At 43.1% G+C, this 20,306-nt stretch overlaps 1 protein-coding gene across 2 annotated transcripts in view; it reads left to right on the top strand.

Moving 5' to 3' along the window:
* KIAA1549L (KIAA1549 like) overlaps positions 1 to 20,306 on the top strand; it is a 255,597-nt gene that overhangs the window by 123,351 nt on the left and 111,940 nt on the right. The gene's annotated exons all lie outside the window — the stretch shown is intronic.

Below are 20,306 nucleotides of genomic sequence, written 5' to 3'. Positions count from 1 at the left end.
CTGTCATACAGAGAGGATTCTGGATGTGAGCTAGGGTCAGCCAATCAGAGGTACTTCCATGATACCCAGAATCAAAGGCTACACTTCAGCTATGGCTCTTTCTCCAGGAGAGCAAAGGCATGGCTGTGTTGGCTTCTTTTCTACAGCTTCCTGACTCTTCGGGTGTGTTCGTGGAAGCTTAAGCCTTTCCTTAAGCCATTTATTTATTACCCTTGGTAACCCCTTCCTGCTCATGCTGGCTTCTGCAATAGAAGTCTAGCTGATACATGGGGACAATAATATCTGAGTAAAGTGTTGTTGGGAGGATTAAGGAGATAATGTATGATAAATATCCATAAGTAGCTGAACTCCGTAAAACCAAATACTTTTCAGAAAGAAACAAGACCTCCAGCTAGAAGACACTGGAGGAGAGTTTTGGAGGATTCCCTGTTGATCAGGGAATTGGTCATGCGGTATCTCTGAGCATCTGTGCGCACTTCCATCTCAGCATTGAAATTCATGGTTGCCAGGGTGAATCCAAGCTCTCTGGTCCTTCATAAAACAAAACACAAAGCCTTGGCACCCAAGATGGATGATTGTAAAATCTAAGTTTCAGATATACACTGGTGTTGGAGTGTTCTATAGAGCCTGTCCGTGGACTCTCCTTGCACCGATGGCAGAGGTCAAGGACACAGACTCTGGAGTTAGCTTTACAAGTTCATATGCCTTGTCTCCCTCACTAGCTTAGGTTGTAACTCTTACCTGCTCTACTGTCAGCTCTCTGAGCTCAGCTTTCCCACACGTAGAATGAGGGTATGAGTATCTCCCTTAGCATCACTGTGAGGCTTGAATGAACTAATGCATCTGAATGACTCAGCCTAGCCAGGTGCGGTGCAAGTACATACATCATAAATGTTATCTACTGGAAGGTTGAGAATGATCCTTTACCCAGAGAGCTTCTTCTAAGTAAGAAATATGCCTGGGTCTTTTTTACAAGCTAGTTAGCCATTTCTCCTAGATAATCTTGCTAATGTACAGCTGTAGGTCTAGGTCTATCTCAGAATATTCTGATTTTAACATGGTAGATGATTTGGCACAATTCTAGTGGCTGGATCATTTAGTTGGTTATATTATTGCGAGAAATCTTCACTGAAGGATGATCAAATTTAGGTTTAAAAGTAGACAAGAAGAGTAGATATCCTAGCATTTTTCTCAGAGTGACAGGATGCTTGCCAATTTAGTGAACGGGGATAATAATTATGCTACAGTGGCATCATTGTTATTTTTTAAATAAACACATTTAGACTTTTGAATTTAGCCAGCATTTTGTTAAAATATTTACCTTCCCATGCTGCGGTGGTGGTCATGATTAATGAATATTATAGCCATTTTTATCCAGACCATCTGGTTTATTTCTGTGTCATTAATATTCCAAAGAAAGGAGGTTCAATGCAAGGAGCTCGTTCTGCATCGTGAAGCCATCCAGAGAAACCCAGGTTCTTTTCTCTCACTGTTCAGCAATGTCCTAAGATGTGCTCCTTATTTATACTGCAGAAGCTGGCTTACCGGTTACGTGTCTTCTGTCCCAACCCAAAGAAAGGGTATGCAAGAGTACAGGGACAGCATTTTCTTTTTCTTTGTAAGAAAAGAGCATTACTTATGTTCACAGTCCTTTGGTGAGAACTCAGTCAGATGGTCACACCTATCTGCAAAGGATAGCCAATCTTTTTTTTATTTTTAAAGATTTTTATTTACTTATTTATTTGACAGATCACAAGTAGGCAAAGAGGCAGGCAGAGAGAGAGAAAGGAGGAAGCAGGCTCCCTGCTGAGCAGAGAGCCCAGTGGGGGGGGGGCTCAATCCCAGGACCCTGGGATCATGACCTGAGCTGAAGGCAGAGGCTTTAACCCACTGAGCCACCCAGGCGCCCCTAGCCAGTCTTTATAAAAAAAGTTTTATTTAGAGGCGCCTGGATGGCTCAGTTGGTTGAGTGTCTGCCTTTGGCTCAGGTCATGATCCTGGGATCCTGGGATCAAGTCCTGCATGGGGCTCCTTGCTCAGCAGAGAGCCTGCTTCTCCCTCTGCCCGCTGCTCCCCCTGCTTATGCGCTTTAAACAAAATTTTATTTATTTATTCTTAAAATTCCATTGTAATTAACACACCATGTTATGTTAGTTTCAGGTATACAATATAGTGATTCAGCAAGTCTGCGCAGTGCCCAGCGCTCATCACAGCTAAGTGTACTCTTAATCCCCTTTACTTTTTTCACCCGTTCCCTCCCCAGCGGTCAGTTTGTTCTGTATATTTAAGAGTCTGTTTTTTTATTTGTCTCTTTTTTTCTTTGTTTGCCCATATGAATGAAACCATATGGTATTTCTCTTTCCCTGAGTCACTTCTTTTTAAAAAACTTTATTCATTTATTTATTTGAGAGAGAGAGAGAGAGAGCATGTGCCCGTGGGTGCTCAAGCAGGGAGGGAGCAAAGAGGGAGGGAGAGGGACAAGTTGACCCCACACTGAGTGGGGAGCCCAAGCAGGGCTTGATCTCTCAACCCTGAGACCATGGCCTGAGCCCAAACTGAGGGTTGGGCACTCAACCGACTGAGCCACCCAGGTGCCCCTCTCTGCAAGACTTATTTCACTTAGGATCTCAGGGTAATTATTCCCTCCCGCTCCATCCATGTTGTTGCAAATGGCAAGAGTTCATTCTTTATTATGATTAACACTCTGTGTGTATGTGTATGTGTGTGTACGCACGCCATTTCTTCTTTATCTCCTCTGTGGCAGGCTCTATTCTAAACCCTTTTAACGTTTGTCTCTTTCACTTCTTACACCAGCTATGTGAGGGAGGTAGTTCATAGGTGAGAAAACTGAGGCACAGAGAGAGGTAAAGCGACTTGCCCAAGGTCACACAGCAAGTATATGTAGAGCTGGGATTTTCATCTGGTCTGTCAGATCGCAGGGCTCATGTTCATACCCACTGAGACTGGGTGGGAGAGAAAAGAGAGAGGGAAAAAACCCTAAAAGCCCATTGCACAGAGAAGAGAAATCTGAGCTTGTGCAGCCTTTATCTGTGCCATACCTTGGCCCTGGCCCCCTCCCCACAGTGTTCTATTGATGATGTGGTGCAGTTGACCTCAGGACATGAGGGACAGAGGATAGAAGGACAACCTTCTCCCAGGTTCTCCCCACACAGCAGTCAGAAGTGTCAGCTGGGAATATTTCATTTCAGTCTCTAGACTTATAATAAAATCTTATCAAGCATCTTGAAAAAAAAGTGAATTTCAGGTGTTATGAGGTATTTGGGACTACAAAAATGGGTAAAATGGAAATAAAGTAAGTATTTCCAACTCAGTAAAAGACTCTCTGATAGAGCAGTGGAATCTTATACTGGAGATATAGGAGTTTTTCCTCACAAAGTTGGGGGTGGTGGTGGTTTGCAGTTGTGTATAAGGCTTAGATGGTCAAGACTTTGGTTGCTACTGACATTTGCATGAGCTGAATCAGAGATGGGGATTTTACTGGAAGGCTGCAGAGGGTACATCCCAGGAGAGGGTACATCTGGGATTGGTGAGAGAAGGGTTGACCAAGTTCCTATTCTGTCTCTGCCCTTCCGTCCTGCTTTCTTTGCCCCACACCTTCTCTCATTTCTGCTTCTCTGTCTGTCTTCTCCTTTATGTTTCTCTGGGTCCGTGGTACTTTTTCTGGTACAAGAAGCCAACATGAAATGGCAGCATGGAGTCCAGTGTCCCACACACAACCAACAGAAGACTCTGTGGTCCAGGGCGCCTGAGTGGCTCAGTGGGTTAAGCCGCTGCCTTCGGCTCAGGTCATGATCTCAGGGTCCTGGGATCGAGTCCCGCATCGGGCTCTCTGCTCAGCAGGGAGCCTGTTTCCTCCTCTCTCTCTCTCTCTCTCTCTGCCTCCCTCTCTGCCTACTTGTGATCTCTCTCTGTCAAATAAATAAATAAAATCTTAAAAAAAAAAAAAAAAAAAAAGACTCTGTGGTCCAGATACGGCCTGATTGGAGGAAGGCCATGAGTGAAGGACATCCCCTGAGCCTGGTGTTGCCAGCTGGCAATAGAGGATGGTAGTGAACCATCTTAAAGTTTTTAAAAGAGCATATTTTGTAGAGAAGGGGCTGTGTACTAGACAGATGTTCCAAAGGTGTCTTCCACAGCTGGATAAAATGGCCATTTATGAGTCATTTACCTTGTACAAAACCCTCTACTGTCTGAGAGTGGAAATCAGGACTGCCCCAACTGTTCTGAATAATTTTATTCATACCCCAGTCTAAAGCTTCTGGACAGATAGGTGTCCAAGGAGGTCAACAAAGGGAAATGAAGCTACAGCTCTCTCTGCACGAGTGACAAGGGCACCTTGCTTAGAAAGTGGAGTTTACTGAAAGACACAACCTGGAAGATGCCGAAGGTTTATCTCCTTAGAGATTAAACATTAAACATGGCTTTAGAGTCAGCTAGGGGAAGAATACACTCAGCAAAACTAGATGAATTAAACTAAAAAACTAAACTGAAACTAAAAATCTAAACTAAAAAAATCTGAAACAATGAAAAACTTAGTCTGGGGAATTCGTTTATCAGAATGTGTAGCGGATGCCACAGACAGATCAACCCTTTTTACAGATCTCCATTGTCAACACTGGCCTTGGTGACATCGCCAGTGGGTTTCCCCTCACTGTTCTCATTTTCTGTGCCAGATTTGGAGGACTTCACTGAAAATCTACAAAAGTCTGCAAAGGTGAATTATCTTTTAGAAAAGTTGATTTCTCCTGATTTGGTATTATTTTGCGTTTGTACAAGGAGCCTGTGGAGTAGTCTTTCAACAGGCTTTGCCTAAGCACTTGCTGGTGCTTTACTTAATCACAGTTTTATGAACTCTTTGTACACCACCAGCCAGTTTTATGGCTCCAGAATCTTGCTCAGGAGACCGACACTGATTTTTCCTGCAGTTGATTTTAAAGGCTTTACCATCTGGGATTTTTAGTAACTTGTGAATAGCAAATGGCTGCCATGTTTTCAGGATTTTGTTGCCCAGACTCTCTATTGGTTATGTGGGAAATGCGTGGTAATAAATAAATAATGTAAATTGTTTCACTTTAATCTGTGGAGCTAATGGTCAAAATAGATTTTAATAACCGATATCTTATTAATTTGATTTGATTTCTTGCCCAAATGCTTAACTTAGTGGATAGAAGGAAAATGTTACTGTATTAATTTGGATTTCCTAAGAACATTTGACCCCTAATAAAATACCATTTCTCATCTTCCCCTCCCTTACTGCATTCAGAAAATGGAAACCAAGCAGGGTTTAATTGACTTAATCAGGAGTTATATTTGCTTGCAAGGAGCAGAATACACCTGAACTAAAAAGCCTTCTATTTTGGAAAACATTCAAGGGTCTTTCACGGAACCCAGTGGTTGGAGTATGGCTGAGTCTGCCTAAAATGTGGAACTGGAGCAGCTAATCTCTCTAAGTTTCTCTCTTGTGAGTGTCACACTTGCAAGTCATCTCATCTCTTCTGTTCTCTCTTTCCTAATCAGCGTTCTTTGTTGTGGCATACATGTGTACCAAACATGGCTGCCTGTCCTCTGTCACTTCCCTAGGCAAGCATCCAACATTGAATGACAAGGTCTTCAGGTCCCACTTTTCAAATTCCTGGGGAAACGTTCAGTTAGACCAGATTGGACCAGTTATCCACTCCTGGTCCAAGCATCTGTGGTCACGAAGCCACAGTCACGTGATGAGCAGTCTTCTCATCTGGGGCTGTGAGAGCTGATGCTCAGAGATAGAGAGGGGCAGGTGATACAAAGAGGTTCTCTCAGGTGGGTGGCGAGGAGGAAATCGTCAGTGTCCTTGATTCGCCAACTGTGGAAATGGCTTGTTTGCATCCCACCGACAGCCTGGAAATGATGTCTGTTTCCTGGCCTGTGTCTATGAATCCTACTGATTTCTTTCTGTTTTTCATTTGGTCATTCTTTCACCTCCTGTCATTTCTTCTCCTCCTTTCATTTTCTCTCCTTCTCAGTCTCTCAGTTGATGCTTCAGAAAAGTAACATGATATGTCTGGTGGTGGAAAGAGCTCTGTCAGAGGGAACCCAAGAGCAGCCTCTCATTCACACTTTCCCAGTGCTAGACTTTGGTCAAGTCACTTAGTCACCCTTGGGCCTGGTTTCATTTTCTGAAAATGAATGGACCTAGGCTAGATGCTGGGAGAAACCTGAGAGATCACCTTTTCCAGGATGCTAAATAACTGCCCACTTTTGGATGTCATTTCGCAAGAACAGAACCCATAGCAGACATTACTAATTGATCCCAGCATGCTTCTTTGCTGATCCGGGACTGCCTTTAGAATCCTCCACAACAGGTCAGGCAGTCACTGCCAATCAGATGGAGGCAACCGACCTTTGAGACGTGACTCATTAGCCATCTCTGAGCAAGAAATGGAGATCCAGATGTCTACCATCTTTCCTTCCTCATACTTTCCTTAGGGAGAAGGGATATGTGAAGCCATTATTCCTAATTCCCTGACATTTTGAAAGACAACATAATAAAAGCCCTCCTCTACCCTTTTCTTCCCAATTAGTCATTCCTTAAAAAAAAAAAACTCTTCTTACTTCCCGACCTAAGTCCAGGCCAGCCTTTAATGTCTCCTGTGGCTGAAGAATCGACCGCTCTTTCAGCAAAGATGAATCAGCCATGTTTGTCTGGGAGCCTCAGAATTCGCCTGGCTCACTTTGCAACTGTGTGGTGGCAGGCAACAGTGAGAGTTATTTTACTTTTTGAAAATATGTTTTCTGCAGTTATATTTGGACTAGCAAAAAGATCCTTGCAGTCTCAGCTCAAATTACATTCAATGTTCCTAATTGCTGTTACCCTCAAATATGATAGTGAGTGAGGTCACATCTTCAGTTTACATTTCTCATCTATATTTACAAATGACACAGCTTTGGAACATCTGCTCTGCCTACAGAGGGCTCATTTTTGCAGATGATGCAGCTGTAATGGCTGCTGGCACCATTGTTTCCTCGACGACGATGCTAGGAAACATCTCTTCCTTTCTGCCTTTCCTGCTGGTTGCTGTTTTTTAAGTTGCCTTCTGGAGTTCATTTTGCCAGGAGAGAAGGGCTTAAACTTCTAAGGCAGCATATTTTTATTATTTCTGCCCAAAGCCTTCTTCCGCGAATGGTTACTGATGGCAGTCTCCCCATGGCAGCCCCGCCTTTTTATATAACAGCTCTGGAGGTAGGGAAGCTATAGGTCTAAAATAAAGGAGACAAATGTACAACCTTTGCAAAGTTCAGACCTTGGATAAAATCTGTATCTCTAAGGCATAGGTACCTTGGCGTTCATAGAGAACATGGCCATCATTTTATTCCTCATTGGAAAGAGGTACTGCTCTAGATGAATGAGGAAGGGTGGGGGTGTTGTTCATACAGACAACGTTTAAATGCTTTCCTGTTGTTGTTACTTCCATTTTAAAGTATGATAAGTTAATAAAAGTGTAGACTTAAATATTTTCATTTCTGGAGCCAATGGTCCAGTTAAAGGAAATGCAGAGGACAGAGGAACATGCTGAATTGCACCATGAGCGTGCGTCGGCCCAGTGCACACTGTGCAAACACAAGTTCTTCATCAGATAGGTTGTAAGCAAACAGAAGGAAAGGAGAGGGAAATCTGGAGATTAAAAGACACTTTAAAACATGGCAAAAGAAAAAATTGTTGTTGGGTAAGATTAATCTATGTCTAGGGGGATAGAACTATTTGAAAATGATTTCTTGGCTTAAGCCGCGTCACAATGTATGGGCTCTTACTGATGACTTGATTTTGCCCTCTTGTGTTAGAGACGAGGAACATGGGGCCCAGCAAAGAGATTTGCTCCGTGTCTAAAAGGGAGCAGGTAGGAGAACCATGATGGGACTCCAGAACTCCTGGCTCATGTGTGAAGCTTCTACTACTTCCCCTGAGTATGATCTTTATCATATATTAATTGTATCTTTGAGTTCATCAACATAGATAAAATCACAGCAGACTTGACTACATCTTGGAGACTCTTTGTGTTAATCTGCTCTGTTAATGCTTTTCAAGCAGATTGGCTCTGGTCTTGTCCTGTGTAAAGTGTCTATAAGCCCAGGAGCTGTAACATTCCCTGATTTATGGATTCACAGAATAAAGTTAGTCTTTTGCTTTCTAGTTGCTTTGACATTATATAGTTAGTTTCATTGTTCAGCACCATTAAAATGCTCTAAGGTTGCAATTAAAGCTATAAAATAATCTTTACTTTTGTTATTAAATTTTATTTTTTCCCAATAGTTCTGACACTGATTTAAATTACATATTTTCACATGTGTAGCACTTTTTCTTGGGGAATTCATTCTTAAGTAGACTGGCTGTTTTGAAAAGAGGGAACTGCCTGATATAAATCCTCAAATTTTGGAATAAAGACATGTATATCACTACCACACAAGCAATTCAGCCAACAAATTCACTTTACTGAAATAGGTTTTGGGTTAAATTATTCAATATTTCCATCCAGTTAGGGAGAAAATAGATCTTAATGGAGGCTATATAACATGCTATATTATACTATGGTGACATGTTTGTTATTATTGATTATTTTTATTTTTGAAAAGAGCCAGGATTTGAGGCTCAATTACAAGTAATTAACAATCCAACAATCCAACCTATGTGCCACAAGAAACATTTAATTCTTCTTGGTATTTGTAAGAAGTCAACAATACATGCCACTAGTTCACTGGCAGTGGTTCTTACAATTATTTACTGTGAAAATAATAGCACTAACCATTCAGGGTAGAAGATAGAAATGTATGTTATTTATCTGGAGGATAATAATGTACATTTTAACTTCATGAAGCTGTGGATTTAAATTTATACTGGAGCAAGAGGTGTGGAAAATTGTAAGCTAGAGAAACTCTTGACTTCAAGAGACCTTTTTTTTTTTTTTTAAGTTTTATTTTATTTATTTAATTATTTTTTTTATTTATTTGAGAGTGAGAGAGAGCAAGAGAGCACAGAGGGAGAGGGAGAAGCAGTCTCCCTGCTGAGCAGGAAGTCCGACGTGGGGCTGGATCTGAACCACAGGCAGACGCTTAACCTACTGAGCCTCCCAGGGGCCCCCTGCTGGTACACCTTTTCTTTACCATGATGATCCAGGACAGTAGGGATAGACGTGCCCAGAACGTGGGTGTTTGGTGTGTCCTGGTGTCCTGCTTACAGGTCAACTGGAATTTAGAATACCCTGAGTTGCTCTGGTTTTTATTTTCCTACCTGTGATTCCAAATACCCCACTGTGCCTGGGTAGGAGGCCTGTTTCACCTGCTATTTAATTTAACACTTAAAATTAACCACCACCAGCATCTTCCTGATAGTAGTGTTGTGAGGATGAAATGTGCTCATATTTGTAAACAGGACAGAAGTGGACTACAGGAAACGTTCAGGAAGTGCTAGTACCTGGCACACAGTAGGTACTCAGATTAATGAAATGAGTGTAGGGAGGATAAGTCTCCTATCCGTGGTAGGGTACTTTGACTGCGGACTCTTGTCTTTCACACAGAAGGCAGTTACAGAGACACACACACTTGGCATGGCCCCCCCCACCCCCCCCCCCCCCCCCCCCCCGCCCCTCCCCCCCCGCCGACCAAGTGGTGTGCAGTCTGTCCTAGGCTCCTCCTGGACAAGATCTGAATCTGTTCTGGGTAGACCAGGTGGGGAGAGCACCAGCATTTTGCTGCCCTTTTATGGGCACCCCGACTTCTGGGCCAGACATCTCCTCTGTTGTTAGTCACAGATAGTCCTGGTGTCGAGAAGGATGAAGGAACATCCGTTGCCAATGCTGAACAATTATGTCTAACGATTTGGGTTATTACTAGATAAACCAAGGCACTGGGAGATAGAAGTGAAACTTTTCTTGATGGAATAAATTTAAACTTAAAATAGGTAGATCTTCCCATTCTATACCAAATGAGAGAACATGTAGTCTCAGACACTTCTAAATTATAGAATTAAAAAAAAAAATGTTACCTTGGTATGACCACATATGTAAACACTAGACCAAACAATTTGTGAAATTTACTTGCTATGAACATATTGACTATCTTTTTGGCTTTGGGCACTTCTGTGAAGGATTTGAAAATTATTTACTTAGAATAAATATTTTCTTCTTTTTTACCTTAAAGGTGGTTAGTTTAGTTGTTGTTCAGTCTTAATAGAGTTGGTTGATAATTTCTTTTTATAAACATCTGAATTAACAAATTCTGGTAGTGATATTCATAACTAATGAATGTCATTTATGGGATAGTAAAACTTACGTCTGTATCAGTCATCAGTGAATATGAATTAAAGATGAATAATAATATTTGACATTAATAGGGGCAGCATATTCTGCTTCTTGGCCCCCACACAGATACCTGCAGAGATTCAAAGTTTAGTTGTATCAGTACCCATGGGGTGTCACACAGCCTTCCCAGTCAAGGGGGAAAACAATCCAGCTGCTGATATTATCATTTTACCTAAATCAACTTAATATCCCAAAAAGACATTAGAGCCGGTCTGTATAATGATGGTCCCTTACCTTTGTTACACAGAACTTTACAGATCTCTCAGTACTCAGCCTTATGCGGTCTCAAGGGATGAACATCAGTAGAAGAGTCCATGAATAAGTCTGATGAAACAGACAGTGAAACAGGCCAGAGCCAGCTGTGTAATTTCAAAGAGCATGTTTTCAGGTTCCAGGATGGGTGTAGTCCTCTGGTCAGTTCTTCTTTGGTTTTTCTGCATCTGTAATTGCTCCAGGGCAATGACTTTATACCCTGAAAGGATTTCTTTTTTTTTTTTTTTTGCGAACACACCATGTAAAGACACACCATCCCCGAAATCACATCCCCCACGCAGGCAGCTTCCAGACCCATCACTTTTTTGTCCAAAACTGCTTGTACTGCTCCATGTCAAAGTCATCACTGAGCTCTGGCTCCTCCTTCTCTTTCTTTCGGAGCTAGGCCTCCCGTTTCCGGAACCGTGCCCTCCTCTCCTCTGGGGACAGGGTGTCCAGGTCCACAGGCATCTCAAGCATTCGTCGTGGCTCCCGGTAGCGGATGTGGATGGTGGAGCCATCCTGCTTGACCAGGAGCACAGGGTAGAGGCGTGCATAGGCTTGTCGGTGCATACGTGTGAGCGAGGCCCTGTTGCTGTCGGCCTGCCAGGAGGATGTATGTAGGCGGGCATGCACCAGAGCATACCCTGTCAACACGGGCTGCCGCAGCAGGTGCAGTGGGGCCTGGTCAGAACAGCTTCTGCCCCATGGAAGAGACCGCTGGGGCAACTGCAGGAGACCAAGCAGCCTGCCCACGGCGGCCATTCCTCCTCAGGGCCCTTGTGGCACGTGGAGGCTCAGGTTCAGCCACTGGCCTGGTGGGCAACCTGCCCCCTTGCCTGAGCTCCGCAGCAACGCCGAACCCCAGCGTCCCGGCCGACCCACCACCCAGTCCACCCACGACCCCGCCTCCCCTGAAAGGATTTCAAGTTAGAATTCTCCCAAGGTGTTCTTCAGAGTGGTGGTTCCTTGGGATAGTAGTTGATATCATGCAAAAAAGAAAAAGAAGAAAGAGTTCCACAGTCAACTTGTTTGGGGATTTTCTAGATTAATTATAACATCTGTTTTCTCTAAGTCTTTTGTAGACTTTGGGGTCCTTTTCTGCACTGTGAATCTCTTGGAAGAGATTTCCTGAGCTGTTTTGAACCAATATCATGGAACCAATATTTATGGGAACAGTTGTTGGGACATGGCTTCCTTTGCTTGTTCTCGGTTTTAGAGACAGTCAGTTTATCTGGATGTCCCTAATACGGGACTATTGTCTTTTCAATCTAACAAAATACTCTGGAGAGGGATGCCTGGGTGGCTCAGTTGGTTAAGCAGCTGCCTTCGGCTCAGGTCATGATCCCAGCGTCCTGGGATCGAGTCCCACATCGGGCTACTTGCTCCGCAGGGAGCCTGCTTCTCCCTCTGACTCTGCCTTCCACTCTGTCTGCCTGTGCTCGCTCTCACTCTCTCTCTCTCTTACAAATAAATAAAATCTTAAAAAAAAAAAAATACTCTGGAGATGCAAAGTGAAGGGGCAGGTCTTTGCCTATCATGAATAACAATGAGATGACAAAATGTTGGGGTTGCAAATAATAAGGAAAACACTGAAGAGAGCTGAGTTTGGCCTAGGATTATACTGTTTGCACCTCAAATGCAATGAAAAGTCTTAACCTTCTCTTTTTGTGTCTAGTATGTTTTGTGCAGTGCTTGTGTGCTGTGTGGACTGTCATGGATTTTATAAATTTTTGAGTTATTAATTGATCATTTGTGCATTAAATGATTTATCCTTATATATATACATACATTTTTTATAAAATTGCATATATGTGATCCTGGAGTATACATGGCTTTCTACTTTTTATTGTAATCTTTTCCTTCCCCCATGCCCCACATTTTTGCTTGGCTGCCCTGCATTTATTTACATTTTTGATTATTGTTTGTCTCCTTAATATATCTTTTTTTGGATTTTGATATTAAAGCAGTACTGGTTTCGTAAAATGAATCAGGGATGTTTTCATATATCTTAAAGGCCTGGATTAGTTTAATAATGTTAGCATCACCTTGTTTTTTTAAAAGGTAGGTAGAACTCAGCCAAATATTTCTGGTCCTGGTGGCTTTTTCAATAGTGCCTCCTTTTTCCTATGTTAATTTGGTTCAGTTGCTCATTTTTGGATTAATTTGGGTTATGAAAGTTATTCCCTTATATATGTGTATTTCTTTTTTTTTTTTTTAAGATTTTATTTATTTATTTGACAGACAGAGATCACAAGCAGGCAGAGAGGCAGGCAGAGAGAAGGAAGCAGGCTCCCCACTGAGCAGAGAGCCTGATGTGGGGCTCAATCCCAGGACCTTGAGATCATGACCTGAGCCGAATTTAACCCACTGAGCCACCCAGGCGCCCCTGTGTATTTCTTTATTCTGAGAACATGTATGCAAGAACCTCATGTTCTGCCTCTGCCTTCTCTCAGCATCTCAGCCCTCGCTGTAGTGAGATTCATGTGCCCGGTTTGTGAGCAAGCTTAATGGGAAAGTGTTTACTTTGCCAACTGTGCCGAATAAGTCATTTCAAAAACCACATGCTTGATTGTGGGAATAAGCAGACTTCAGGGAGAAACCCAATGCTGAGGCTCAGTGAGCCTTTACTAATGCCAGGAAAGCCCGGTGGATCACCAGGCACTCATTGCAGAATTATAGCGGGAGACAAGGGATTCCCTGTAAGAAATGTGAACCACGCCTGAGAAGTTTGAGTAAGTTTATCGCGAAGTAGGAGTATAATCATTTCCTGTTACCAGAGTTTAGAAAAAAACGCATGACTCTGAACCCTCTTAATTAGATTTTGTGCTCCCTGATGACCATGATGGGAAGTAACATTGTATTGACTGCTGACCACGTACCAGGGTGTGTTCCAAATATTCCACGTGGGTTAATGCCATTCAGCCTCAAGACTACCCGTGAGACAAAGATTATTATTACTACACACATCATGTGAAGGGCAAACGGGCACAGAGAGGTCTGTAACTTGCCTAAGTTGGCACAGCTGGAACAAGGCAGGCGGGCTGTGAACCCAGTGCTCTGATTCTAGATCCCAAACCCTTCACTGGGACACTTGACTGCCTTCCCAGTGAGGGTTACAGCCTGTTCATCTGCATAAGGGAGGGACTATCTGAGAAAAGATTTGGGTGTTAAATGGCTAAGTGATTGAGCAGATAAGGGGGGTAATTGGCCATAATTCTAAACAGAAAGGAGAAAGTACTCTAATAGAGCTAAAAATGACGAGTTGTGGAAACAATGATATCTTAATTTTGAGACTATCACTCAGAAGCAGTTTACATTTACATTTTCAACATGGGGTGAAGTCCAGTAATACGCCTTTTGCCCAACTTTCTAAGGCGCTATTACTGCTTTCTAATTGGCTCAGACTGTTCTACATCTCCAGTCTTTCTTGTCTAATGATGAAAATGGTTTCAAATCCCTTTAGGGCTGTTAGAATGAAATAGCAAAAATGAATGGGAAGGTTTGGAAAAGTTTGCTGATAGGATTATCCTGTTTTGGAGGATCAGTTTTTGGTGGTTAATCGCATTTTCGATGGTTGGGTTTAGGCTGTCTGAACAGTGGGGTGAGGTTCTATTTTTGTTTTTGTTTTTGTTTCTGTTTTTTCAAAGAGAGTGTGTGAGTGGGGAGGGGCAGAGGGAGAAGGAGAAGGACAATCTGAAGCAGGCTCCACGCTCAGCCTGACAAAGTACTCAATACAGGGCTCGATCTCACATGGCCTGAGCTGATATCAAGAGTTGAACCTTTAATGGACTGAGCCACCTAGGTCCCCTGGGGTGAAGTTTTTAAACTTATGAATGACCTTATCAGAAAGAATCAGGATGATGGCAGAGTGGTGGGGAAGGAGAGAGACCCCAAGTCCCATTGGTTTACTTCTGATGCAGATGGTGTTCAAGATAGATGTGGGTGGTGACCTTGTCCATAAGAGGGGGTCATTACAGCTGTCCCACCTGCCACAATGTAATTATGATGACAGAATTGGGAGGAGATGAGGCTATTACTTATAAAACTGAAAATGTATAAATAACCTATTTTTTTTTAAGATTTTTTAAAAATTTTACACAGAGTGAGAGCAGGAACACAATCAGGGGGAGTGGGAGAGGGAGAAGCAGGCTTCCCGCCAAGCAGGGAGCCCAATGTGGGACTCAGTCCTAGGACTCTAGGATCATGACCTGAGCCAAAAGCAGACGCTTAATGACTGAGCCACCCAGGTGCCCCAATAACCTGTATCAGGAGGCAGTTAAACAAATTATAATACCTTGTCTTACCAGGAAAAACATGCAGCCTTATCCAATATGAAAAAATGCCTTAAAATAATGTAAAAAGACCAAAAGCGGGTGCAAAGTTGAATGTGTAGTGTGATCACAGGTCTGAAAACACATAAACCAAAGCTCTTCCAAGAATGAAATCTAGCAGCACAGTTCATCACAGTGTGAGTTGTGGTTTCTCTCGACATGGTGGGACATGCCGGTGACTGGCGCTGAGGGATGTGTGGGACTCTTTTCCTTCAACTTTTCCATTGTTTCTAAAGTTTCTGTAATGATCACATAAAGTGAGACTTTAAAAAAAATGAAAAAGAGTAAATGTATTACTGTCTTAAGGGGGAAATCAATTTTATTTTTAAATCTGTTCACAAAGGATTTGAAAGCTATATATATATATATATATATATATTTATTTGTGTGTGTGTATATATTTATATTTTTTTTATTTTTTTTTTTTTTTTTTTTTTTAAAGAAAATTGCTGTGAAAGAGCTTTGATAGTTAAAAAGCTTCTGCGGAAGCAATAAACACAGTCTTCCATTTGCTGGCATTGCTTCAAGGAATGGCAGTCTGATTGTGTTTAACCGGCACATTGAAAAAGCCCCAAGAGAAAGCGTGTCAAGAAGAATGTCCCAGGCGCCACACTTCAGAACCGTGGGTTGGAGCTGGGTGCTTCCACAGAGAGGTGCTGCTCGGTTCATCTCTGTTGACCTTCTGGGAATCGAGGTCTCAGTGACGTAGAGCTATGCTCAGTAATATTTGCCAAAGCAGCACCAAAAGGAGACTCGACCTCACACTCAGGAGACACAGGCTGCCATGTGGGCTCCAGACTGTTGGGGTCCCTCTGAGAGGACGGAGCCCTCTCTGGACCTGGTGATGGAGGAAGATCTACTCCTTCCCACACAGAGCAGACAGCTTTGGCTCTGAAGTCAGAGGGCATGAGTCATACATGACTTTAGGGTAGCTGTCCCTATGACCTTGACCGAGCCAGTTTTTAACCTCCCTGGGGCATGGTTTGCTCGCCTGTAAAATCGAGGTAAGAACTTTTATTCTCTACCTCCCAGATACTGTGAGGAACAAGGTGGGATGAGGTATGACAAGATCCTGCAAACCATAGGGGATCCACAGTCCTGTGGGATTGTGACAGTGCATGATCTGCAAGGCATTTCTGAGTTTTGACTAGCATCCGAGGCCTCTGAGGAAGTCAGTCCATGCCTATGCTGGACTAAACAAGTAATGATAACAAGAACAATATGAGTAATAGCTAGTGTTTTGGGAACACTATATACCAAACACTGTTCTAAGGACTTTACATGTATTACCTCATTTTAAAGATGTATTTATTTATTTTAGAGAGGGAGAAAGAGCACGCTGCACAGGAAGGGACAGAGGGAGAGGGAGGAGAGAGAAGCTTTAGCAGACTTCTCGTTGAGCCCAGAGCCTGATGCAGGGCTTGATATCACGACCTTGAGATCATGACCTGAGCCAAAAGCAAGAGTCGGATGCTCAACTGACTGAGCCACCCAGCTGTCCCTGTATCACATCTTAATACTTAAAACAATTTCATGGTAATGTAGTTACCATGGGGTAGGTACTGGAATAGTCCCCATTTTACAAATGAGGGAGAGGCACAGAGAGGTTAAGTAACTTGTCCAGGGTCACACAGCTAGCAGATGGAGGAGCGGGATTTGAATCCAGGCCTGATAGAAAGCTGCCGGTATTTTTCTCTGACATACAAGGACGAGGGATTTGGGATACTTATTTATTAACTGGTTGTCTTAGTTTCTTTCATTCAAGAGCTGCTGTTGATAAGGTTTGCTTTTTTTCAAGTATTGCAATTAAGAAAACCTGCTGGTGGGCAGTGAACGGGACAAAGCGGATGGCTTCATGACTGTGGTTGGCAAAGTGTCCCAGACTGGCTGTGGGAAGGCCTCCTTCTCCTCAGTGTCTCCAGCAGGCAAAGGAAGGAAGCGCTGAGCAGGAAAGGGCTATGACTACAGCCACCTTCCAGTAGCCGGAGGAAACCAGGAAGCCATCCAGGGCAGCGCTGGAAGGCCCTTGGATCTTGAATGGAGGATTTCTTAAGTAGGAGACTCTGATGACTTTGGAAAGGAGGGTCTCTCCTGGGGTCTGGGACAAAAATAGCCATGCACAAGGGACTGACAGTCAGAGGGACTGAAGAGAGAAGTTCAGAGCAGAGAAAAAGCAGCAGGGGAGCCTGACATACGTATGGGCTTTTATGAGGTTCAGGTTTGTAGGCTATGCAGTGGGAATACTTTGAGCACACAGCCCTGGAGACCAGGTCTGGCATTCTGTGCAAGTAGTGGGAATGATGTGCTACCAGTGTGAAGGGCTTCAGGAGGACAGAGGTGCGAACAACTCATCGTTAGGCATCTGGGTGTTACCCGCGGGGGCTTGAGGTCCGGGGAGACTAGGGAGGCAGTTCTCACCATTTCTGACATTCTGTTTCCCAACCTGGCCAAGCACTTCCTAACCCCCTTTATGTTTCATTAGTTAATGAACTTTAGTACAAGGGTAAGTTTAGTCCTGATGGGACTCCATGCAAACTTAGTAAGCAAGTGATTTCCATCACAAAGCCATCTCTGCTCCCTGTCTTTCTTTATCCAGAACCTCCTTAAATGTCTTACCATTTAAGTTATTTCCTTTTAAAATTCTTTAGAATACAAGTCCCTTGGTGAGACACCCTGTCCAAACACAGGTAATTGTTGACTTGTCCCTAGAATGAGTGATAACTTGTTTTTTGTTTTTGTTTTTGTGTTTTTGTGGGGTTTCTTTAGAATGAATGATATTTTTAATGTTCAGAAAGGATCGCTGGTTAGGGGCTTATGCAGGAAAACACCATTGTCTGTCATCTCCCCCTCTTGTATGTGGGACATATCATTGCTTTCTGTGCATTTTTTAACAAGACTGTTACCACAGTTTTCTGCAAAGAGCAGTTCAGGTTATTCTAAGTAGAAGAAAGTTAGGGGTTTTGGTCAGAAGAAGGGGATGGATTGGAGAGTCAGATTTCATTAAGAAAAAAAGAATTCAGTCACTTGATTAGAATGGTGTTGCTTCTTTTTCTCTTTGAAAAATGGGACTTAAATCACTTCTCGGTCTTTTGGTTAAGATCAAGTGAAAAATGGAAGATGGGAAGCCATCCTCAGCTCTGAAAGGCTGTTTGTAGTTCCTGGAGACTGCCTGCAATTCTAGAAGTTGCCCGTAATCCTTTGCCACATGGGCTTTCCCAATAGGGCCTCTCAATTCATCAGGCCATCAGGGAGAGCAAGTCTACTAGCAAGACTAAGTCTTAGATAATATAAACACAAGTGTGATATCCCATCCCTTTGCCATATTCTGTTGGTTAGAAGCAAGTCACAGGTCCAGCTCATATTCAATAAGAGGGGTCACACAAAGGCATGACCACCAAGAGACAGGGATCATGGGAACACTGTAGAGTGTGTCCAGTGTACTCCTATATCCATCCTGTATCACACTTCGACTTCACTGCCTTTTTTGAGTGTTTTAAGCTTTCTGTAATTTGGTTTTGCCCTACTTCTCCTAATTTACTTTTCCCTTCTTAATAAATTACCTCTCCTTTCCCCCTAAAATTTTTTTCCCTTTTATCCCTTCCATGATACATCAATCAATACAAGTATATTTTATTTATTAGTATAGACATAATTTTAAAATCTTGTGTATAAAGAAGAAGTAATTTTCATTTAAATGAAGAGTTCTTAGCTGTGTTTTGGCTTCTGAATCCTTTTGAGAATCTCATTAAAGCTATAGAGGTTCATTTCCCAGAAGTGAGGGACACAATCCTGTATCATTTGTTATTATTGCTGCATAGCAAACCACCCCTAGCTTAGTGTGGTAAAAAGCTACCATTTCATAATGTTCATGGTTTCAGGAATCCAGATGGAGCACAGTGAGGATGGCTTATCTCTGCCTCATGATTTTTGGGGATGCGGTATAGAAGACTGAAACAGCCAGGGTGACTTGAAGCGTTGAGGACTAGAATTACCTGGAGGCTTCTTGAGTCACATGGCTGGTGCTTGGGCAGGGATGACTGGGAATCTTGGCTCAGCTGGGACTGTTGCCTGGAGTACTTACATGGCCTCACCATGTGGCTTGGGTTGCTCACAGAGTTATGGCTATTTCTAGGAGGAAGAGTGAAGGAATATATGGAGAACAAGCCTTCCAAAAGGCCAAGTGGAAGCTGTCTGGCCTTTTGTGATGGTAGCCTTGGAAGTCATGTGGCATTGCTTCCGCCATACGGTAATTGGTTGAATGGTCTCAGGCCACTCAGCTCCAGGATGAGGAGACATAGACCTCACCTCTTAATGGGAGGCATACAGGAGAAATTGCAGAAACACACACACACATATTTAAAGGACTAGATTATCTGAAAATTGAAAGGGATCATTGAGGATGACCTATTTCAGTCCTCTACCATGGCTCAACTCTTTTTCACAACTTTCCAGCCATCCCATGCCTGGACCACTGTGGGGACAGAGGGGTTCCTTCTGTTCTCTCCTGTCATCCATGCCCACCACTTTCCAGTCTGTTCTGTTCCTCACTCCATAGCCAGAATGCTTGTTCTAAAACACAAATTTGCTCCTGTACATCACCCATCTTCACCTACCCACCCCACTCCACTTCAAACCAGATTTCATAACTTCAACTCCCCTTGGTTTATTTCTGTCAGGTAGTTCTGAGGTTTTTAGGTAATAATGGAGAAAGCTCTCGAAGTAGATTTTCTTTTTTATTCTTTTTTTTTTTTTTAAAGATTTTATTTATTTGACAGACAGAGATCACAAGTAGGCAGAGAGGCAGGCAGAGATAGAGAGGAGGAAGCAGGCTCCCTGCCGAGCAGAGAGCCCGATGCGGGACTCGATCCCAGGACCCTGAGATCATGACCTGAGCCGAAGGCAGCGGCTTAACCCACTGAGCCACCCAGGTTCCCTCTTTTTTATTCTTAATTTAAAATATGACTTAAGGGTGCTTGGCCACCTTTGGGGTCATGAACACCATCAACACTGCAGAACCATGGGAAGGGGGACCAGAGAATCATCCGGCAAGATTGTTTCTCTTCCCAAGCATGAAATTTCCAGCTTTCTGCTCAGTTATGTCCCTGCCTCCTTTCCTGTGGAGCTCACCATTTTGAGCCCCTCCCTCCTTTCCTTTCTACCTGCAGCTTTATACAGGAAATGTTGGTGCTGACCATCTGAATTCTCTGTAGGTGCTTGTAGTGCCCTTGGGTCTTGTGAGGTGGCTCTAGTCCTCTGTTGGATGTGAATAACTTATCTTTCAGAGAGCAAAACTTAGGGTCCTAAAAAGACATTTGCATCCAGATACACAGTTCTCTCATTTTGCATTTTGGGTTCTTGCATCAGGTTC

This window comes from Mustela nigripes, chromosome 1 (genome assembly GCF_022355385.1).
Source record: "Mustela nigripes isolate SB6536 chromosome 1, MUSNIG.SB6536, whole genome shotgun sequence".
Classification (NCBI taxonomy): Eukaryota; Metazoa; Chordata; class Mammalia; order Carnivora; family Mustelidae; genus Mustela; species Mustela nigripes.
Note: the sequence above shows the minus strand (reverse complement) of the source record. Positions and strands in the feature narration are given on the sequence as shown.